The 21,092-nt window shown below is 27.6% G+C and overlaps 1 long non-coding RNA gene across 1 annotated transcript; it reads left to right on the forward strand.

The window, feature by feature from the left end:
- The first annotated feature begins 1,515 nt into the window (after window positions 1-1,515).
- LOC126365802 (uncharacterized) lies at window positions 1,516-20,512 on the forward strand. Its single transcript, XR_007566262.1, has 2 exons — window positions 1,516-2,150; window positions 19,897-20,512. It is a non-coding gene; the product is annotated as an uncharacterized LOC126365802 (long non-coding RNA).
- The last annotated feature ends 580 nt before the right edge of the window (window positions 20,513-21,092 follow it).

Consider the following 21,092-nt stretch of genomic DNA (forward strand, 5'->3'; position numbering starts at 1 on the left):
TAATTGATTATTGTAATGCATTTATTTACCTAAGATTATAGCTACTTATGTTTTTAGCTTAAAATAGGTTATTATAATATAATATATATAATAATATGTGATTTAATATTAAATATTATTATAATTGGATGTAATACATAAAATTATTAATTTTAAATATAAAATATTATAATTAATATATATAATTATATTAATTATAATAATATAATTAATATAAATTATCCTAAATTAGATTATTTAACTAATAAGTACATAAATTAACTTAATATAAAAAAGAATTCATATAAATAACAAATTATATTAAATTATATAATTGTATAAAATATATTTATTATATTATTTAATCTTTCTTTGTTTATTAGTGAAAAGAAAGATTAAATAAGAAAGAATATAATACATTTATTGCTATACATTTTCCCTATTTATCTTTAATTCTATATAATAGAGAATTTGTTGTGGTCATAGGGTGGTGCGTTCCTTTTTTTATTCTTAATGTTTGTGGTTTTTTTTGTTTAAATATTTGAATCTTTTATTTTTTCTTGATTTAATAAATTTAAAAATTTCTTACTTTTTATTCTTAAAAGCTTTATTCTTGCTAGTTTATTCACTTTTTCTTTGTATTATATGTAAGTTTTGTTAGACTAAATGTTCTTTTTGCAGTAATTTGATTTAATTATCAAGTGATTTTGGATTTAGCAATTGATTTAGTATCGGCATAATTCGTGCCAGCAGCCGCAGTTATACGATTGATACAAGTGAATATTATTGGTTAAAACAGTTGTTTATACTATTAGGGTTGAAATATAAATTTGTAAGGTGAAATGTTAAAATGTATTTGTGGCCCTTTTTATGAATCTGTGAAATTTAAATAATAAACTAGGATTAGATACCCTATTATTTTAAATGTTAATTATATTTTCCAGGGTACTATTAGTTAAGGTCTGTAAACCCAAAGAATTTGGCGGTATCTCATTCCATTCAGAGGAACCTACCTCGTGATTGATAATACACGATTTACTCTACTTAATTTATTTGTTTGTATATCTCCGCTATCAGAGAATCTTTTTAGAGTTATAATTCTCAAGATTTATAATTATAAAATATTTCAGGTCAAGGTGCAGCTTATAGTTAAGAGGAGGTGTGTTACAATAGATTTTTGTTTATAACGGAATTGATAGTGAAATACTGTTAATGAAGGTGGATTTGATAGTAATTTAATTTATTTAATTTAACTGATATTGGCTCTGAGATGTGTACACATCGCCTGTCGCTCTCATGATTGATTATTCTATTTTATTTTAAAGTAGCTTCAATTTAGATGAGATAAGTTGTAACATAGTAGATGTACAGGGAAATTGTATCTAGGAAGAGTTTCAAGGTATAACTTATTAGCAAAGTGTTTCATTTACACTGAAAATTTTTCTGTGCAAATCAGGATATCTTGATTATTTATTTTATTATATTTATTTTTTGTTTATTTAATTATTTAATATAAATAATTTTATTGGATTTTGTCTTAGTATATTTTATAGAATTGATTTTTTAAATTATAGTGTATTTGTAATGTAAGTGTTTTATGAAATATTATTTTAAATTTTTTTAAGTAGATTTTATTTATTGTATCTTTTGTATCAGGGTTTATCAAAATTTTAGTATTTATTTTACTTGTCTCGATTTGGGTTGATTTATAAATAATTTATAGTTAATGTATCATAATTATTATTAAATTATTTATAAAAACGAGATGTTAATCGTTTCCCAAGATATCTAGTTTCTTAAGAAAAAATTTAATTTTTTAAAGTTATTTGTTTTTATTTAATTTTTTAAGTAAAAATATTAACTTATTTTTTCTTTAAGGGATAAGCTTTGAAGTTAATAACCTATAATTTATTTTATAGAAATATAATAGTAAGCTTTAAACCAGCTATCATTAAGATTACGTTTTAGTTCACTATTTTTTATTTTGATTTTATAAATATTTTAGGTTTTCTATTAAGATTATTAATTTAATTTAAAAATTTTTGTAATAATGATAGAATTAGTATATTTATTTGTATAAAATTTTGACCTTCAGAACTTATTATAAGGAACTAGGCAAAATTGATTTCCGCCTGTTTATCTAAAACATGTCCTCTTGTTAATACTTTGAGGTCTGGCCTGCTCACTGAGCGTATTTTTAAAGAGCCGCGGTATTTTGACTGTGCAAAGGTAGCATAATCATTAGTCTCTTAATTAGTGGCTGGAATGAATGGCTTGACGAGAAATCAACTGTCTCTTAATAAATTTTTGAATTTAACTTTTGAGTCAAAAGGCTTAAATTCTTCTTTAGGACGAGAAGACCCTATAGAGCTTGACATTTTACTTTTATATAGTTTTTTGTTTGTCGTTCTATATTTAATGATGATGTTTTGTTGGGGTGCCATGAAGAATAGATAAACTCTTCATTATTATATCATTTATTTATGTTTGTTATTTTGATCCATAATTTATGATCATAAGATTAAGTTACCTTAGGGATAACAGCGTAATTGTTTTTGAGAGCTCATATCGACAAAGCAGATTGCGACCTCGATGTTGGATTAAGAAAAATTTTGGGTGCAGGAGCCCAATGATTTGGTCTGTTCGACCTTTAAATTCTTACATGATCTGAGTTCAGACCGGCGTGAGCCAGGTCGGTTTCTATCCTAAGATTATTAATCCATATTAGTACGAAAGGACCAAATGGTTAAAATATTTTTTGTTATATTGATTAAAATTAATTTATTTACTATTTTGACAGATTAATGTGTTGAATTTAGAATTCATTTATGTAGATTTTTTCTACAAATAGTATTGATACTTTATGATTTATTTATATTTATTTTGAATTTTCTTTTATTGGTTATTTGTGTTTTAATTAGTGTTGCCTTTTTAACTTTATTAGAGGGTAAGGTTTTAGGTTATATCCAGATTCGACAGGGTCCAAATAAGGTAGGTTTTGTTGGAATTCCTCAGCCATTTAGAGATGCTATTAAGTTAATTTGTAAGGAGCAGCCAATTCCTATTATATCTAATTACCTACTTTATTATTTTTCCCCTGTTTTTAATTTAATGATTTCTGTAGCCGTTTGAGTAATTTTTCCTTATTTAACTTATATGTGTTCTTTTTCTTATGGATTTTTATTTTTTTTATGTTGTACTAGATTAAGTGTTTATACTGTTATGATTGCTGGTTGATCTTCTAATTCAAATTATTCATTATTAGGTTCTCTTCGTTCTGTTGCTCAAACAATTTCTTATGAAGTTAGTTTAGCTTTAATTTTATTATCTTTAATTATTTTAATTGGTAGTTTTAATATGTTTGATTTTATAAACTATCAGCTTTATTGTTGGTTTATTATTATTTCTTTTCCTTTAGCTTTAGCTTGTTTTGCTTCTTGTTTAGCTGAAACTAATCGTACTCCTTTTGATTTTGCTGAAGGGGAATCTGAGTTAGTTTCAGGATTTAATATTGAATATGGTGCGGGTGGTTTTACTTTAATTTTTTTAGCTGAATATACTACAATTGTTTTCATAAGAATATTATTGGCTTTAATTTTTTTAGGCGGTGATTTTTATTCTTTTATATTTTTTATTAAGCTTGCTATTATATCTTTTGGTTTTATTTGGGTTTGTGGAACACTACCACGGTTTCGTTATGATAAATTAATGTACTTAGCTTGAATAAGTTTTTTACCTTTATCTTTAAATTTTTTTATTTTCTTTGTTGGTTTAAAGATTTTATTTATCTCATTTGTTTAGTGAAATTTTTTGAGAAAAGTTAATAGAAGAGTTAAACTTCTAATTTTATGTTTTCAAAACATATGCTTTTCCTAAGCTAATTAACTTTTTATTCCTTAATTAAATTATCTCATGCGTTTGCGACATGGACATTAATTAAGAAGTATGAGAAGTAGTTAATTGTTAAGATTTGACCTGTTACAATATAAGGTTCTTCAACAGGTCATTTACCAATTCACGTTAGTAAGCATACAACAATTACTATAATTCAGAATAAAATTTGATTAATAGGGTAAAATTGAATGCCTCGGAATGGTGTTTGATTATAAAATGGTAAGATTATTAAGATTCTAATTGATAAAAATAATGCAATAACACCTCCTAGCTTATTAGGAATTGATCGTAAAATTGCATATGCAAATAAGAAATATCACTCTGGTTGAATGTGAACTGGTGTTACTAATGGGTTGGCAGGTACAAAGTTGTCTGGATCTCCTAATAGGTAAGGATTGATTAAACATAGTATAATTAATAATGATGTTATTAATACAAATGTAATAGAATCCTTAAAGGTAAAGGATGGATGGAATGGAATTTTTTCAATATCTCCATTTAGTCCAAGAGGATTATTAGATCCTGTTTGGTGAAGAAAAAATAAATGAATTGCCGCTATAGCAGCAATAATAAATGGTAATACAAAATGGAATGTGAAGAATCGATATAATGTTGCATTATCAACAGCGAATCCTCCTCATACTCATTGGACTAAATCTGTTCCTAAGTATGGGATTGCTGATAATAAATTAGTAATTACTGTTGCACCTCAAAAAGATATTTGGCCTCAGGGTAAGACATACCCTATAAATGCATTTGCTATAACTAAAAATTAAATCACTGTACCAATTATTCAGGTATGTATATATACATATATAAGATCCGTAGTAAATTCCCCGTCCCCTCATGTAAGTAAATACAAATAAAAAATATAGATGATCCATTTGCATGTAAGGTTCGGATAATTCAACCATTATTTTCGTCTCGGCAGATGTGTACTACACTACTGAATGCTATTTCAATATTTGATGTATAATGTATAGCTAAAAATAGTCCAGTTACGATTTGAATTACCAAACATAACCCTAATAGGGATCCAAAATTTCATCAAAATGAAATATTTGTTGGGGCAGGTAAGTCAATTAAAGAGTTATTAATAATTTTAATTAAGGATGTCTTAATTGTAAGGGTTTATTCATTAGTAATTTATCTTATTTTACGAATAGGTCCCTGATTAATATTAGTGATTTTAACAACTGCTAGTAGTGCTAAAAATAAATAAATTATTATTATTATTGTAATAATGAATGTTGGTCTGTTATATAATATTTCTAAAGATATTGTTATTTCTTGATAATTGATTGAATTATCAATATTTATAGTTTCGGTGTTTTTGGAAAAGTCTATAAATATTTATATATCTAGAATAATTAATGTTGGTAGATTAAAACTGAAGAAACTGCAAAAATGTGGGAAATTGAGGAGATGGGACCTGGATAAACTGAAAGAACCAGAGGTTGTACAGAGTTTCAGAGAGAGCATAAGGGAACAATTGACAGGAATAGGGGAAAGAAATACAGTAGAAGAAGAATGGGTAGCTCTGAGGGATGTGGTAGTGAAGGCAGCAGAGGATAAAGTAGGTACAAAGACGAGGGGTGCTAGAAATCCTTGGGTAACAGAAGAAATATTGAATTTAATTGATGAAAGGAGAAAATATAAAAATGCAGTAAATGAAGCAGGCAAAAAGGAATACAAACGTCTCAAAAATGAGATCGACAGGAAGTGCAAAATGGCTGAAAAGGGATGGCTAGAGGACAAATGTAAGGATGTAGAAGCTTATCTCACTAGGGGTAAGATAGATACTGCCTACAGGAAAATTAAAGAGACCTTTGGAGAAAGGAGAACCACATGTATGAATATCAAGAGCTCAGATGGCAGCCCAGTTCTAAGCAAAGAAGGGAAGGCAGAAAGGTGGAAGGAGTATATAGAAGGTTTATACAAGGGCGATGTACTTGAGGACAATATTATGGAAATGGAAGAGGATGTAGATGAAGACGAAATGGGAGATATGATACTGCGTGAAGGGTTTGACAGAGCACTGAAAGACCTGAGTCGAAACAAGGCCCCCGGAGTAGACAACATTCCATTAGAACTACTTACGGCCTTGGGAGAGCCAGTCATGACAAAACTCTACCAGCTGGTGAGCAAGATGTATGAGACAGGTGAAATACCCTCAGACTTCAAGAAGAATATAATAATTCCAATCCCAAAGGAAGCAGGTGCTGACAGATGTGAAAATTACCGAACTATCAGTTTAATAAGCCACAGCTGCAAAATACTAACGCGAATTCTTTACAGACGAATGGAAAAACTGGTAGATGCAGACCTCGGGGAGGATCAGTTTGGATTCCGTCGAAATGTTGGAACACGTGAGGCAATATTGACCTTACGACTTATCTTAGAAGAAAGATTAAGAAAAGGCAAACCTACGTTTCTAGCATTTGTAGACTTAGAGAAAGCTTTTGACAATGTTGACTGGAATACTCTTTTTCAAATTCTAAAGGTGGCAGGGGTAAAATACAGGGAGCGAAAGGCTATTTATAATTGGTACAGAAACCAGATGGCAGTCATAAGAGTCGAGGGGCATGAAAGGGAAGCAGTGGTTGGGAAAGGAGTGAGACAGGGTTGTAGCCTCTCCCCGATGTTATTCAATCTGTATATTGAGCAAGCAGTAAAGGAAACAAAAGAAAAATTTGGAGTAGGTATTAAAATTCATGGAGACGAAGTAAAAACTTTGAGGTTCGCCGATGACATTGTAATTCTGTCAGAGACGGCAAAGGACTTGGAAGAGCAGTTGAACGGAATGGACAGTGTCTTGAAAGGAGGATATAAGATGAACATTAACAAAAGCAAAACGAGGATAATGGAATGTAGTCAAATTAAATCGGGTGATGCTGAGGGAATTAGACTAGGAAATGAGACACTTAAAGTAGTAAAGGAGTTTTGCTATTTAGGAAGTAAAATAACTGATGATGGTCGAAGTAGAGAGGATATAAAATGTAGACTGGCAATGGCAAGGAAAGCGTTTCTGAAGAAGAGAAATTTGTTAACATCGAATATAGATTAATGTATCAGGAAGTCGTTTCTGAAAGTATTTGTTTGGAGTGTAGCCATGTATGGAAGTGAAACATGGACGATAACTAGTTTGGACAAGAAGAGAATAGAAGCTTTCGAAATGTGGTGCTACAGAAGAATACTGAAGATAAGGTGGATAGAGCACGTAACTAATGAGGAGGTATTGAATAGGATTGGGGAGAAGAGAAGTTTGTGGCACAACTTGACTAGAAGAAGGGATCGGTTGGTAGGACATGTTTTGAGGCATCAAGGGATCACAAATTTAGCATTGGAGGGCAGCGTGGAGGGTAAAAATCGTAGAGGGAGACCGAGAGATGAGTACACTAAGCAGATTCAGAAGGATGTAGGTTGCAGTAGGTACTGGGAGATGAAGCAGCTTGCACAGGATAGAGTAGCATGGAGAGCTGCATCAAACCAGTCTCAGGACTGAGGACAACAACAACAACAATTAATGTTGATATGATAAATACTCACATTGTTAATGTAATAATTATAGTAACTGATTTAGGCTGAAATATTTCGTTTGATGCAATTCTTGTAATATAAATAAATAATACTAATATACCACCAAGAAATGTTAAAAATAAAATATATGATAATCAATATCTTTCTATTATTGTTCCTGTTATTAATCCAACTAGGAAGTTTTGGAGGATAATAAAAAGCATTATTGATATTGGGTGTCTTAATTTAATAAAATTAATATTAATTACATTTGATAATGATATAATTATTATTTTGATCATTTCATGGGTTAGTTTATTTAAAACATCGGTTTTGGGGACCGATGAAGGAAGCTTTTCCACCTCTGAAGTTTTAAAAGTGGGGGCTTGACTTATTTCCGGTTTACAAGACCGGCGTTTTTTTTAAACTATTAAAACTAATGTTTATATTCTCTATTTTTACTTCTTTATTGATTTATTTTGCTGGTGTTTATGTTTTTTCTTCTAAACGTAAACATTTATTAATGGTTCTTTTGAGATTAGAATATATTGTTCTTTCTTTGTTTATATTAGTTATTGTTTTTCTTATTCAGTTTGATTGTGTATATTTTTTTCCTGTAATTTTTTTCGTTTTTACTGTTTGTGAGGGTGCTTTAGGTCTTTCTATTTTAGTTTCAATAATTCGTTCTCATGGTAATGATTTTTTTAATTCTTTTGGTTTATCTTTATGTTAAAGTATTTATTTATAACTATTTTTTTGATCCCTCTTTGTTTATTAAATAATTGTTGATGGTTGGTTTTTTCTTTAATGTTTCTGTCAAGTTTAGTGTTTATAATTTGTGTTTATTCATATGCTGATTTGAATATAATTAGATATTATTTTGGTATTGATTATTTTTCTTTTAGTTTAATTTTGCTTAGTTTTTGGATTTGTTCTTTAATAATCACTGCTAGAGGTTCAGTTTATTTAAGTTCATATCATTCTAATTTTTTTGTTTTTATGGTTTTAATTTTAATAATTATGCTTTACTGTTCATTTGCTAGATTAAGTCTTCTTTCTTTTTATATTTTTTTTAGGTTAGATTAGTTCCTACTTTACTTTTAATTTTGGGTTGGGGTTATCAGCCTGAGCGTTTGCAGGCTGGTGTTTATTTAATTTTTTATACTTTGGTTGCTAGATTGCCTTTATTATTAATCTTATTTAAGGTTTATGATTTTTCTAATACATTATATTTTCCTTTATTAGTTGATTTTGGTTCTTATTATTTTATGTTTTATGTGTTTATAATTTTGGCTTTTTTAGTTAAGATACCTATATTTTTGGTCCATTTATGACTTCCTAAGGCCCATGTAGAGGCCCCCATTTCAGGTAGAATGATTCTTGCTGGTGTTTTATTGAAGTTAGGTGGTTATGGTATTTTTGTGTTATAAAGGTTATTTCTTATTTAGGTTTAAAGTTTAATTATTTTTGATTATCTTTAGGTTTGTCTGGAGGTGTTATTGTAAGATTTATTTGTTTTAGTCAGGTTGATTTAAAGTCTTTAATTGCATATTCGTCTGTTGCTCATATAAGAATGGTTATCGGTGGATTGATGACTATGAATTGGTGAGGTTGTGTAGGTTCTCTTTCTCTAATGGTCGGTCATGGTTTATGATCTTCTGGTTTATTTTGTTTATCTAATATTATTTATGAACGTTTAGGTAGATGAAGATTATTAATTAACAAGGGTATAATTAATTTGATACCAAGAATGGCCTTATGATGATTTCTTTTAAGATCATCAAAGATGGCTGCTCCTCCTTCTTTAAATTTGGTAGGTGAGACTAGATTATTAAATAGAATTCTATCTTGATCTTCTTTTAGATTCTTTGCTTTGATTTTTTTATCTTTTTTTAGAGCTGTTTATACTTTGTATATATATTCTTATTCTCAGCATGGTAATTATTATTCTGGTGTTTATACTTGTTCTCTTGGTTATTTTCGTGAATATCATCTTTTACTTTTGCATTGATTCCCTTTAAATATTCTCTGTTTAAAGGGTGAATATTTCTTTGTTTAGTTTGCTTAAGTATTTTAATTAAAAATTTTGTTTTGTGGAATCAATGATATGGATTTTTTCATCTTAGGCCGTGAATTTATTTTCTATTTGTTCTTTGAGTTTTTTTTCTTTGTTTTTTTCGAGAACTATAATTTTTATTTTAGGTAATTATTATTTAATAATTGATTATAGAGTTTTTGTTGAGTGAGAGCTTTTCAATTTAAATGGTTCTATAGTTGTTATAACTTTAATTTTGGATTGAATATCTCTTATTTTTATGTCTTTTGTTATATATATTTCTTCTTTGGTTATTTATTATAGAGAGGATTATATGTCTGGTGAAAAGAATATAAATCATTTTATTATTATTGTTTTAATATTTATTCTTTCTATAGGTTTTTTAATTATTAGCCCTAATTTAATTAGAATTTTATTAGGTTGTGATGGTTTAGGTTTAGTTTCTTATTGTTTAGTTATTTATTATCAAAATGTAAAATCTTATAGTGCGGGTATATTAACTGCACTTTCTAATCGTATTGGTGATGTTGCTATTTTGATTTCTATTGCATGAATGTTAAATTTTGGTGGTTGAAATTATATTTATTATTATGATTTTATTTCTAATTCTTTTGAAATAAAGCTCGTTACTATATTAATTGTTTTAGCAGCTGTAACTAAGAGAGCTCAAATTCCTTTTTCTTCATGACTTCCTGCTGCTATAGCAGCTCCTACCCCTGCTTTAGTTCATTCTTCTACTGTTGTTACTGCTGGTGTTTATTTATTAATTCGTTTTAGACCAATATTAGATACTTATAATTGTGCTTGATTTTTACTTTTAATTGGTTGTATAACTATATTTATGGCTGGATTGGGCGCTAATTTTGAATTTGATTTGAAGAAGATTATTGCTCTTTCTACTTTAAGACAACTTGGTTTAATAATAAGAATTTTAGCTATGGCTTATCCAAAGCTTGCATATTTTCATTTATTGGCTCATGCTTTATTTAAGGCATTATTATTTATATGTGCAGGTTCAATAATTCATAATTTAAAGGATTCTCAGGATATTCGTTTTATAGGATCAATTGTTAATTTCATACCTTTAACTTCAGTTTGTTTTAATGTTTCTAGTTTATCTTTGTGTGGTATACCTTTTTTAGCTGGATTTTATTCAAAGGATTTAATTCTTGAGATGGTTTGTTTTAGATGAATTAATTGTTTAATTTTTTCTTTATTTTTTTTCTACTGGTTTAAATGCTTCTTATTCTTTTCGTTTGTTTTATTATTCAATATCTGGTGATAATAATTTTTATTCTAGATTTTCTTTTGATGATAAGGGTTATTCTATTTCGTTTGGAATAATTGGTCTATTGTTTGTTGCTGTTTTTGGTGGTAGTCTTTTATCTTGATTAATTTTTCCTATTCCTCATGTGATTGCTTTACCTTATTATTTAAAGTTTTTAACTATTACAGTTGTTATTTTAGGTGCTTATTTAGGTTATCTTATTTCTAATTTTGATTTTTCTCATAATTTATTTTCTTTAAGTATACTTTCTTTTGTCAGATTTGCCGGTTCTATATGATTTATACCTTTTCTTTCAACTAATTTTATTAGATATATTCCTTTAAAAATAGGTTATTATTCATCTAAGTCATTTGATTATGGTTGAGGTGAATTACTTGGTGGTCAAGGATTATATAGATTATTTATTTATTTAATTGGTTATATTCAAGGTTGATATGATTCTAATTTCAAGATTTATCTTTTAACTTTTATTTTTTGAATATTTATTTTGGTAATATTATTTTTGTTTACTTAAATAGCTTATAATTAGAGCGTGACACTGAAGATGTTAAGGAAGTATTTTTACTTTTAGGTATTTATAAATATAGATATATTATTTTTACAGTGAAAATGTAATGTTTTATTTAAACTATATAAATTTTAGAAATGTTAACGGAGTTTAACCGCTAATATAAAAAGTTAGCAGCTTTCATATTGGCTTTACATTTCCTTAATTGGAACTATTATAGTTCAATTATATTATTAACAGTAATACACCTCTTTTTGGCTTCAATTAATAAGAATAAGGGTAGTACATACCAATCTTCCAGGTCGAAACTGACTGCAATATTTCGCTTCTTATTCTATTTAAGGTTGATTGATAATATCAATACTTTTTGAATGCAACCCAAATGTTATGTTTAACTACAACCCTTTATTCTGCTCATTGTAATGCTCCTTGATTTCATTCATGGTATAATCCACCTAGTAGTACTAGAATAAAAAATATTGTTGATACTGTTCAGATTATAATGTCTGATGTTTTAAAAATAATTACAATTGGTAGAATTAGTGCAATTTCTACATCAAAAATTAAAAAGATTACTGCGATTAGGAAGAATCGTAGTGAGAATGGTATTCATGCTGATCTTTTTGGATCATACCCACATTCAAATGGTGATCTTTTTTCTCGATCATTAATTAATTTTTTTGATAATGTTGTTGCCAGGATTATAACAGTTATTGGAATAATATATCTAATGAAAACTCTTGTAGATAAAATTAGAATTGTTTTTCTTGATTTATATCAAGCTTTCTGATTGGAAGTCAAATGTACTATTTATAGTAGAAAAAAAATTATCTACCTCATCAATAAATAGAGATATATAAGAATAATCATACTACATCTACGAAGTGTCAGTATCATGCTGCTGCTTCAAATCCAAAGTGGTGTCTTGATGAGAATTGATTTATTGAGTGTCGAAGTAGACATGTTGATAAAAAGATTGTCCCAATAATTACGTGTAAACCATGGAATCCTGTTGCAACAAAGAATGTTGATCCATAAACTGCATCTGCAATGGTAAAAGGTGCTTCTCAATATTCATATGCTTGAAGTATTGTAAAGTATAGTCCTAATAACACTGTGAAGAATAATCCTTGTAGTGATTGAGTATGATTAGATTCTATTAAACTATGATGTGCTCATGTTACTGTTACTCCTGATGCTAAAAGAATAGCTGTATTAAGTAATAGAATTTGTATAGGGTTGAAGGGTTGAATTCCTATTGGAGGTCATAATATTCCTAGTTCAATTGTTGGTGCTAATCTTCTTCTAAAGAATGCTCAAAAAAAGAAACGAAAAATAATACCTCTGATGCAATAAATAAAATTATTCCTCATCGTAATCCAATTGATACAAATCCTGTATGTAATCCTTGTTATGTTCCTTCTCGGACTACATCTCGTAAACATTGAATTATGGTTAGTAGGGTAATTCCAAATCCAATTATGAATAAGTTAATGTTAAATAGGTGGAATCATTTTGCTAGTCCTGATACTAGGACTATTGCTCCAATTGCACCTGTTAGTGGTCAAGGTCTATAGTCTACTAAGTGGAATGGGTGGTTTGAGTGAGTTGTTAACATAGGTTTAATATACTTCTCTAGAATATAGAGTTCTTAAAATTGAGAAAACATAGGCTTGAATTATTGCTACTGCTGATTCTAGAATTAATAGAAGTATTTGTCCAATAATTAGTAATGAGATTAAGTTTATTGCTATAGATGGTCCTGTGTTTCCTAATAAGGTTAATAATAAGTGTCCTGCTATTATATTTGCTGCTAACCGTACTGCTAATGTACCTGGTCGAATGACATTACTAATTGTTTCAATTAGTACTATAAATGATATTAATGCAGGCGGTGTACCTTGTGGTACAAGGTGTGAAATATATGATTAGTATGATTAATTCATCCAAATAATATAAATCTTAGTCATATAGGTAGGGAAATTGCAAATGTTAATGCTAAATGTCTTGTTCTAGTAAAAATATAAGGGAATAATCCTATAAAATTGTTAAATAATATTATATTAAAAATTGAGATGAAAATGAATGTTGTTCCATTAAATGATTTTGGTCCAAGTAGTGTTTTAAATTCATTATGTAAGGTTAAATTTAGTTTATTTCATATAATGTTAATTCGTGATGGTGTAAGTCAAAATAGTGATGGGATTAATAATAGTCCTAGAAATGTTCTAGTTCAATTTAATGATAAATTAAAGATGTTAGTTGATGGGTCAAATGTTGAGAATAAATTTGTTATCATTTTCAATTTAAGTTTTTTATTTCGATTGTTCCTTTTTCTGCTCTTTTAATAAGGTTAGGCTTAAATGAGAAGAAGTTTATTTGATTAAACAAGATTAATGTAGCTGAAAATATAATGAATAGTGAGAAACATATAAGAGGGGATATTTGAGGGATTTGGATATAATTTCCTCATCAGAAGTAGTCGTTAATTTACTATTATTTGGTTAAAGAGACCATTACTTACTTTCAGTCATCTGATGAAATTCAAGGTGTACTAATCTTGTTTAATTGCTTTAGATTGTACTCTAATGTTATTTATTTTAACTAACTCCTTAAATTATCTTAGATAATCACTTAATAAATAAATTTACTGAAGTTCTTTCAATTACAATTGGTATAAATCTGTGGTTTGCTCCACAGATTTCTGAGCATTGTCCAAAGAATAATCCAGGTAGATTTATTGTGAATGTTCCTTGATTTAACCGACCTGGCGTTGCATCAATTTTAACCTCTAATGCAGGAACTGCTCATGAGTGTAGAACATCTGATGCTCTTGTTAATACTCGTACTTCTGTATTTATTGGTAGGATTGTTCGGTTATCTACATCTAGCAGTCGAAATCCATCATTTTCTAAGTCTTGTTCTGGTGTTATGTAAGTGTCAAATTCTACGTCTATAAAGTCTGAATATTCATATCTTCAATATCATTGTCATCCAATTTTTTTAATTGTAATTATTGCATCTACTGAATCATCAAGTAAATATAATAGTCATAATGATGGAAGGGCAATAAAAATTAATGTAATTGCTGGTAAAGCTGTTCAGATTGTTTCAGTTAAGTGTCCATGGAGTATATTACGGTTAGTATAGGCAATAAATAATATATAACTTAAGGCATAACCTACAATTACTGTAATTAATAATAATACAACCATAGTATGATCATGAAAGAATGATAGTTGCTCCATTAATGGTGAAGCTCCACCTTGAAGAGATAAATTTGATCATGTTGCCATTATGAATATCTTCTAATAAAAGGTCAAACCTTTATGTGTAGAGCTTAAATCTACTGCACTAATCTGCCATATTAGAATCTAGAGATTAATGGTAATTCTGAGTAACTATGTTCTGCAGGAGGGTTATTTTGTAGTCATTCTGTTGATCTTCTTATGTTAGCTCTAAATATAATTGCTCGGTTTGTAACCATTCTTTCTCATATAATTACAATGAATATAATAATTCCTTCAATAGAAATTGTAGACCCAATTCTTGATACTACATTTCATGATGTATATGCGTCTGGGTAGTCTGAGTATCGTCGAGGTATTCCTGCAAATCCTAAGAAGTGTTGGGGAAAGAATGTTAAGTTTACTCCAATGAATATAATTGTAAATTGGATTTTTAATCATGTATTATTTATAGTTAATCCTGTAAATAGTGGATATCATTGAATAACACCTCCTATAATTGCAAATACTGCTCCTATAGATAATACATAATGAAAGTGGGCTACTACATAATATGTATCATGTAATACAATATCAAGTGATGAATTTGCTAATACTAATACCGTTAATCCACCAATTGTAAATAGGAAAATAAATCCTAGAGCTCATAATAATGGTGGATTGAACTTGAATTTAGTTCCATATAATGTAGCTAATCATCTAAATACCTTAATTCCTGTAGGTACAGCAATAATTATTGTTGCTGATGTAAAATATGCTCGTGTGTCAACATCCATTCCTACTGTAAATATATGATGTGCTCATACAATAAATCCTATTAGTCCAATTGATAGTATAGTATAAATCATACCTAATGTTCCAAATGATTCAATTTTTCCTCTTTCTTGACATACAATGTGTGAAATAATTCCAAACCCCGGTAGAATTAAAATATAAACTTCTGGGTGTCCAAAGAATCAAAATAGATGTTGATATAGAATTGGGTCACACCCTCCTGCAGGGTCAAAGAATGATCTATTTAAATTTCGGTCTGTTAATGATATAGTAATAGCTCCTGCTAAAACTGGAAGTGAAAGAAGGAGAAGTAATGCTGTAATAGCTACAGATCATACAAATAAAGGTGTTTGATGTAAAGTTATACTTTCTGATCGTATATTAATTGCTGTTGTAATGAAATTCACTGCACCAAGAATAGAATACACCTGCTAAGTGTAATGAAAAAATAGCTAGATCTACAGATGCACCCCCGTGTGCAATAGCTCCTGCTAGAAGAGGGTAAACTGTTCATCCTGTACCAGCACCATTATCTACTATAGAAGATGTAAGAAGAAGGGTTAGTGAAGGTGGTAGTAATCAAAAACTTATATTATTTATTCGTGGAAATGCTATTTCTGGTGCACCAATTATTAGTGGAACAAGTCAATTACCAAATCCACCAATTATAATAGGTATTACTATAAATAAAATTATTACGACTGCGTGAGCTGTAATAATAACATTATAAATCTGGTCATCCCCAATTAGAGATCCGGGTTGACCAAGTTCAGCACGAATAAGTATTCTTATTGATGTTCCTACTATTCCTGCTCATGCTCCAAACAGGAAGTATAAAGTACCAATGTCCTTATGGTTTGTTGAAAATAATCATTTTTGTGGTAAGATGGCTGAATTTTATGTGGTAGACTGTAAATCTACTTATGAGATGTTTTCTCTCTTACCATATTTAGGTCTTATATTCAATTATGATTCTAGAATGCAATTCTAGAGGTGTAAAATTTTACTAAGGCCTAAAACATTATTCTTTTAATTATAACTTTGAAGGTTATTAGTTTGATTAACTTAAGTCCTTAGTATAATGAAATTAAGGTTGATGTTGAAATCAATCCTATTGTTGAAATTATTACTGTTATAGGAAGAATAATTCTTGATTTTTGGGACTTTATCTTTATAGATCACGAACTTTCTGTGTAAGATATAATTAGAGCTGAGAATCTAATACGTATATAATAGTAGAGTGTAATTGTAGTTAATACGACTATAATAGTTATAATAGTTGTTATATTGTTTTCTATTAACGATTGTATTACAATTCATTTTGGTAAGAATCCAAGGAATGGTGGTAGGCCACCTAAAGATAGTAAAGATAAAAATATTATGAATTTAATTTCGGTTTTTATATTTCTGGCTGAATAAATTTGATTTATGAAAAATAAATTTATTTGCTTAAATAATAAAACTATAATTAATCTTAATAATGAGTAAATAATGAAGTTTAGTTCTCAGATGTTTTCTCTGAGTGTTAATGATCTAATTATTCAACCTAGGTGTCTAATTGATGAATATGCTAAAAGTTGTCGTAGGGATGTTTGATTTAAACCTCCTATTGCCCCAATAATAATTCTTAAGATAATAATTGTTCAAATGAAAGTTCTTAATTGAATACAATAGGATAAGACCATTATTGGGGCGATTTTTTGTCATGTTATTAATGTTAAACAATTATTTCATCTTGAGGCTCCTATGACTTCTGGAAATCAGAAATGGAAAGGTGCAGCTCCAATCTTTAATAATAATCTAGATCTAATTATTATTGATGGGATAAATTCTGTTTCCCATCCCATGGGATATTTTATTTGAATCAGCAAAATTGAAAATAATAGTATTGTCGATGCTATTGCTTGGACAATAAAATATTTAATTGATGATTCGATTATTATTATATTTTTATTTCTTGTTAGGAGCGGAATAAATGAAAGTAAGTTGATCTCAAGTCCTATTCAAACCGCAAATCAGGAATTTGATGAAATGGACAGGATCGTTCCTATCATTAATGTTGATAGGAAGAGAAGTATTGTAGAGTTGTTGGTAATTAAAAAGGAGAGGGTTGATACCTCTATAAGTGGGGTATGAACCCATTAGCTTGTTTAGCTTACCTTTTTACATTAAGGTGTACGATGCACGTTAGTTTTTGATACTGAATGAGGTTGTTTAATCTTATGTAATTTTAATGAAGGTAATTTTATTTAATTTATTTACCCTATCAAGGTAACCCTTTAATCAGGCAATTCATTTATTTAATTTATAAATAAAAAGTTTTTTTGAAATTCTTTTATGTATTATTTTGTTTAATTAGGATTAATTTATCCTGCTCTTTTTTATTCTTTCAATATATATATATATATATATATATATATATATATATATATATATATATATATATATATATATATATATATATATGTTTATTCACTTTTTCTTTGTATTATATGTAAGTTTTGTTAGAGTAAATGTTCTTTTTGCAGTATATATATATATATATATATATATATATATATATATATATACTTTATATTAATATATTACATTTAACTAAATTTAAAAAATTATAAGTTTATTATATTATTATTAATAGATTATTGTAATACATTTATTTACCTAAGATTATAGCTACTTATGTTTTTAGCTTAAAATAGGTTATTATAATATAATATATATAATAATATGTAATTTAATATTTAATATTATTATAATTGGATATAATAAATAAAATTATTAATTTTAAATATAAAATATTATAATTAATATAGATAATTTTATTAATTATAATTATATAATTAATATAAACTATTCATTATTATATTATTTAACTAATAAATACATAAATTAACTTAATATAAAAAAAGGAATGAATATTAATAACATATTATATTAAATTGCATAATTGTATAAAATATATTTATTATATTATTTAATCTTTCTTCATTTATTAGTGAAAAGAAAGATTAAATAAGAAAGAATATAATACATTTAGTGCTATACATGTTCCATATTAATCTTTAATTATATATAATAGAGAAGTTGTTGTGGTAATACGGGGGTGTGTTTCTTTTTTTTTGTAAATGTTTGTGGTGTTTTTCTTTTTTTTCTTTAAATATTTGAATCTTTAATTTTTTCTTGATTTAATAAATTTAAAAATTTCATATTTTTTATTCATAAAAGTTTTATTCTTGCTTGTTTATTCACTTTTTCTTTGTATTATATGTAAGTTTTGTTAGAGTAAATGTTCTTTTTGCAGTATTTTGATTTAATTATCAAGTGATTTTGGATTTAGCAATTGATTTAGTATCGGCATAATTCGTGCCAGCAGTCGCGGTTATACGATTGATACAAGTGAATATTATTGGTTAAAACAGTTGTTTATACTATTAGGGTTGAAATATAAATTTGTAAGGTGAAATGTTAAAATTTATTTGTGGCCCTTTTTATGAATCTGTGAAAATTAAATAATAAACTAGGATTAGATACCCTATTGTTTTAAATGTTAATTATATTTACCAGGGTACTATTAGTTAAGGTCTTTAAACCCAAAGAATTAGGCTGTATCTCATTCCATTCAGAGGAACCTACCCCGTTATTGATAATAGACGATTTACTCTACTTAATTTATTTGTTTGTATATCTCCGTTATCAGAGAATCTTTTTAGAGTTATAATTCTCAAGATTTATAATTATAAAACATTTCAGGTCAAGGTGCAGCTTGATTATCTATTATTTTAAAGTAGCTTCAATTTAGATGAGATAAGTCGTAACATAGTAGATGAACTGGAAAGTGTATCTAGGAAGAGTTTCAAGGTATAACTTATTAGTAAAGTGTTTCATTTACACTGAAAATTTTTCTGTGCAAATCAGGATATCTTGATTATTTATTTTATTATATTTATTTTTTGTTTAGTTAATTATTTAATATAAATAATTTTATTGGATTTTGTCTTAGTATATTTTATAGATTTGATATTTTAAATTATAGTGTATTGGTAATGTAAGTGTTTTATTAAATATTATTTTAAATATTTTTAAGTAGATTTTATTTATTGTACCTTTTGTATCAGGGTTTATCAAAAGTTTAGTATTTATTTTACTTGTCTCGATTTGCGTTGATTTATAAATAATTTATAGTTAATGTATCATAATTATTATTAAAATATTTGTAGATATGAGATGTTAATCGTTTCCCAAGATATCTAGTTTCTTAAGAAAAAATTTAATTTTTTAAAGTTATTTGTTTTTATTTAATTTTTTAAGTAAAAATATTAACTTATTTATTCTTTAAGGGATAAGCTTTAAAGTTAATAACCTATAATTTATTTTATAGAAATATAATAGTTAGCTTTAAACCAGCTATCCTTAGAATTACGTCTTAGTTCATTATTTTTTATTTTGATTTTATAAATATTTTAGGTTTTCTATTATGATTATTAATTTAATATTTAATTTTTTGTAATAATAATAGAATTAGTATATTTATTTGTATAAAATTTTTACCTTGTGAACTTATTATAAGGAACTAGGCAAAATTGATTTCTGCCTGTTTATCAAAAACATGTCCTCTTGTTAATACTTTGAGGTCTGGCCTGCTCACTGAGCGTATTTTTAAAGAGCCGCGGTATTTTGACCGTGCAAAGGTAGAATAATCATTAGTCTCTTAATTAGTGATGGAATGAATGGCTTGACGAGAAATCAACTGTCTCTTAATAAATTTTTGAATTTAAATTTTGAGTCAAAAGGCTTAAATTCTTCTTTAGGACGAGAAGACCCTATAGAGCTTGACATTTTACTTTTATATAGTTTTTTGTTTGTCTTTCTATATTTAATGATGATGTTTTGTTGGGGTGACATGAGGAATAGATAAACTCTTCGTTATTATATCATTTATTTATGTTTGTTATTGTGATCCATAATTTATGATCATAAGATTAAGTTACCTTAGGGATAACAGCGTAATTGTTTTTGAGAGCTCATATCGACAAAGCAGATTGCGACCTCGATGTTGGATTAAGAAAAATTTTGGGTGCAGGAGCCCAATGATTAGGTCTGTTCGACCTTTAAATTCTTACATGATCTGAGTTCAGAACGGCGTGAGCCAGGTCGGTTTCTATCCTAAGATTATTAATCCATATTAGTACGAAAGGACCATATGGTTAAAATATTTTTTGTTATATTGATTAATATTAATTTATTTACTATTTTGACAGATTAATGTGTTGAGTTTAGAATTCATTTACGTACATTTTTTCTACAAGTAGTATTGATACTTTATGATTTATTTATATTTATTTTGAATTTTCTTTTATTGGTTATTTGTGTTTCAATTAGTGTTGCTTTTTTAACTTTATTAGAGCGTAAGGTTTTAGGTAGGTCCGAAAGGGTCCAAATAAGGTAGGTTTTGTTGGAATTCCTCAGCCATTTAGAGATGCTATTAAGTTAATTTGTAAGGAGCAGCCAATTCCTATTATATCTAATTACCTACTTTATTATTTTTCCCCTGTTTTTAATTTAATGATTTCTTTAGCCGTTTGAGTAATTTTTCCTTATTTAACTTATATGTGTTCTTTTTCTTATGGATTATTATTTTTTTTATGTTGTACTAGATTAAGTGTTTATACTGTTATGATTGCTGGTTGATCTTCTAATTCAAATTATTCATTATTAGGTTCTCTTCGTTCTGTTGCTCAAACAATTTCTTATGAAGTTAGTTTAGCTTTAATTTTATTATCTTTAATTATTTTAATTGGTAGTTTTAATATGTTTGATTTTATAAAC

Source organism: Schistocerca gregaria, chromosome 4 (genome assembly GCF_023897955.1).
Source record: "Schistocerca gregaria isolate iqSchGreg1 chromosome 4, iqSchGreg1.2, whole genome shotgun sequence".
NCBI lineage: Eukaryota > Metazoa > Arthropoda > Insecta > Orthoptera > Acrididae > Schistocerca > Schistocerca gregaria.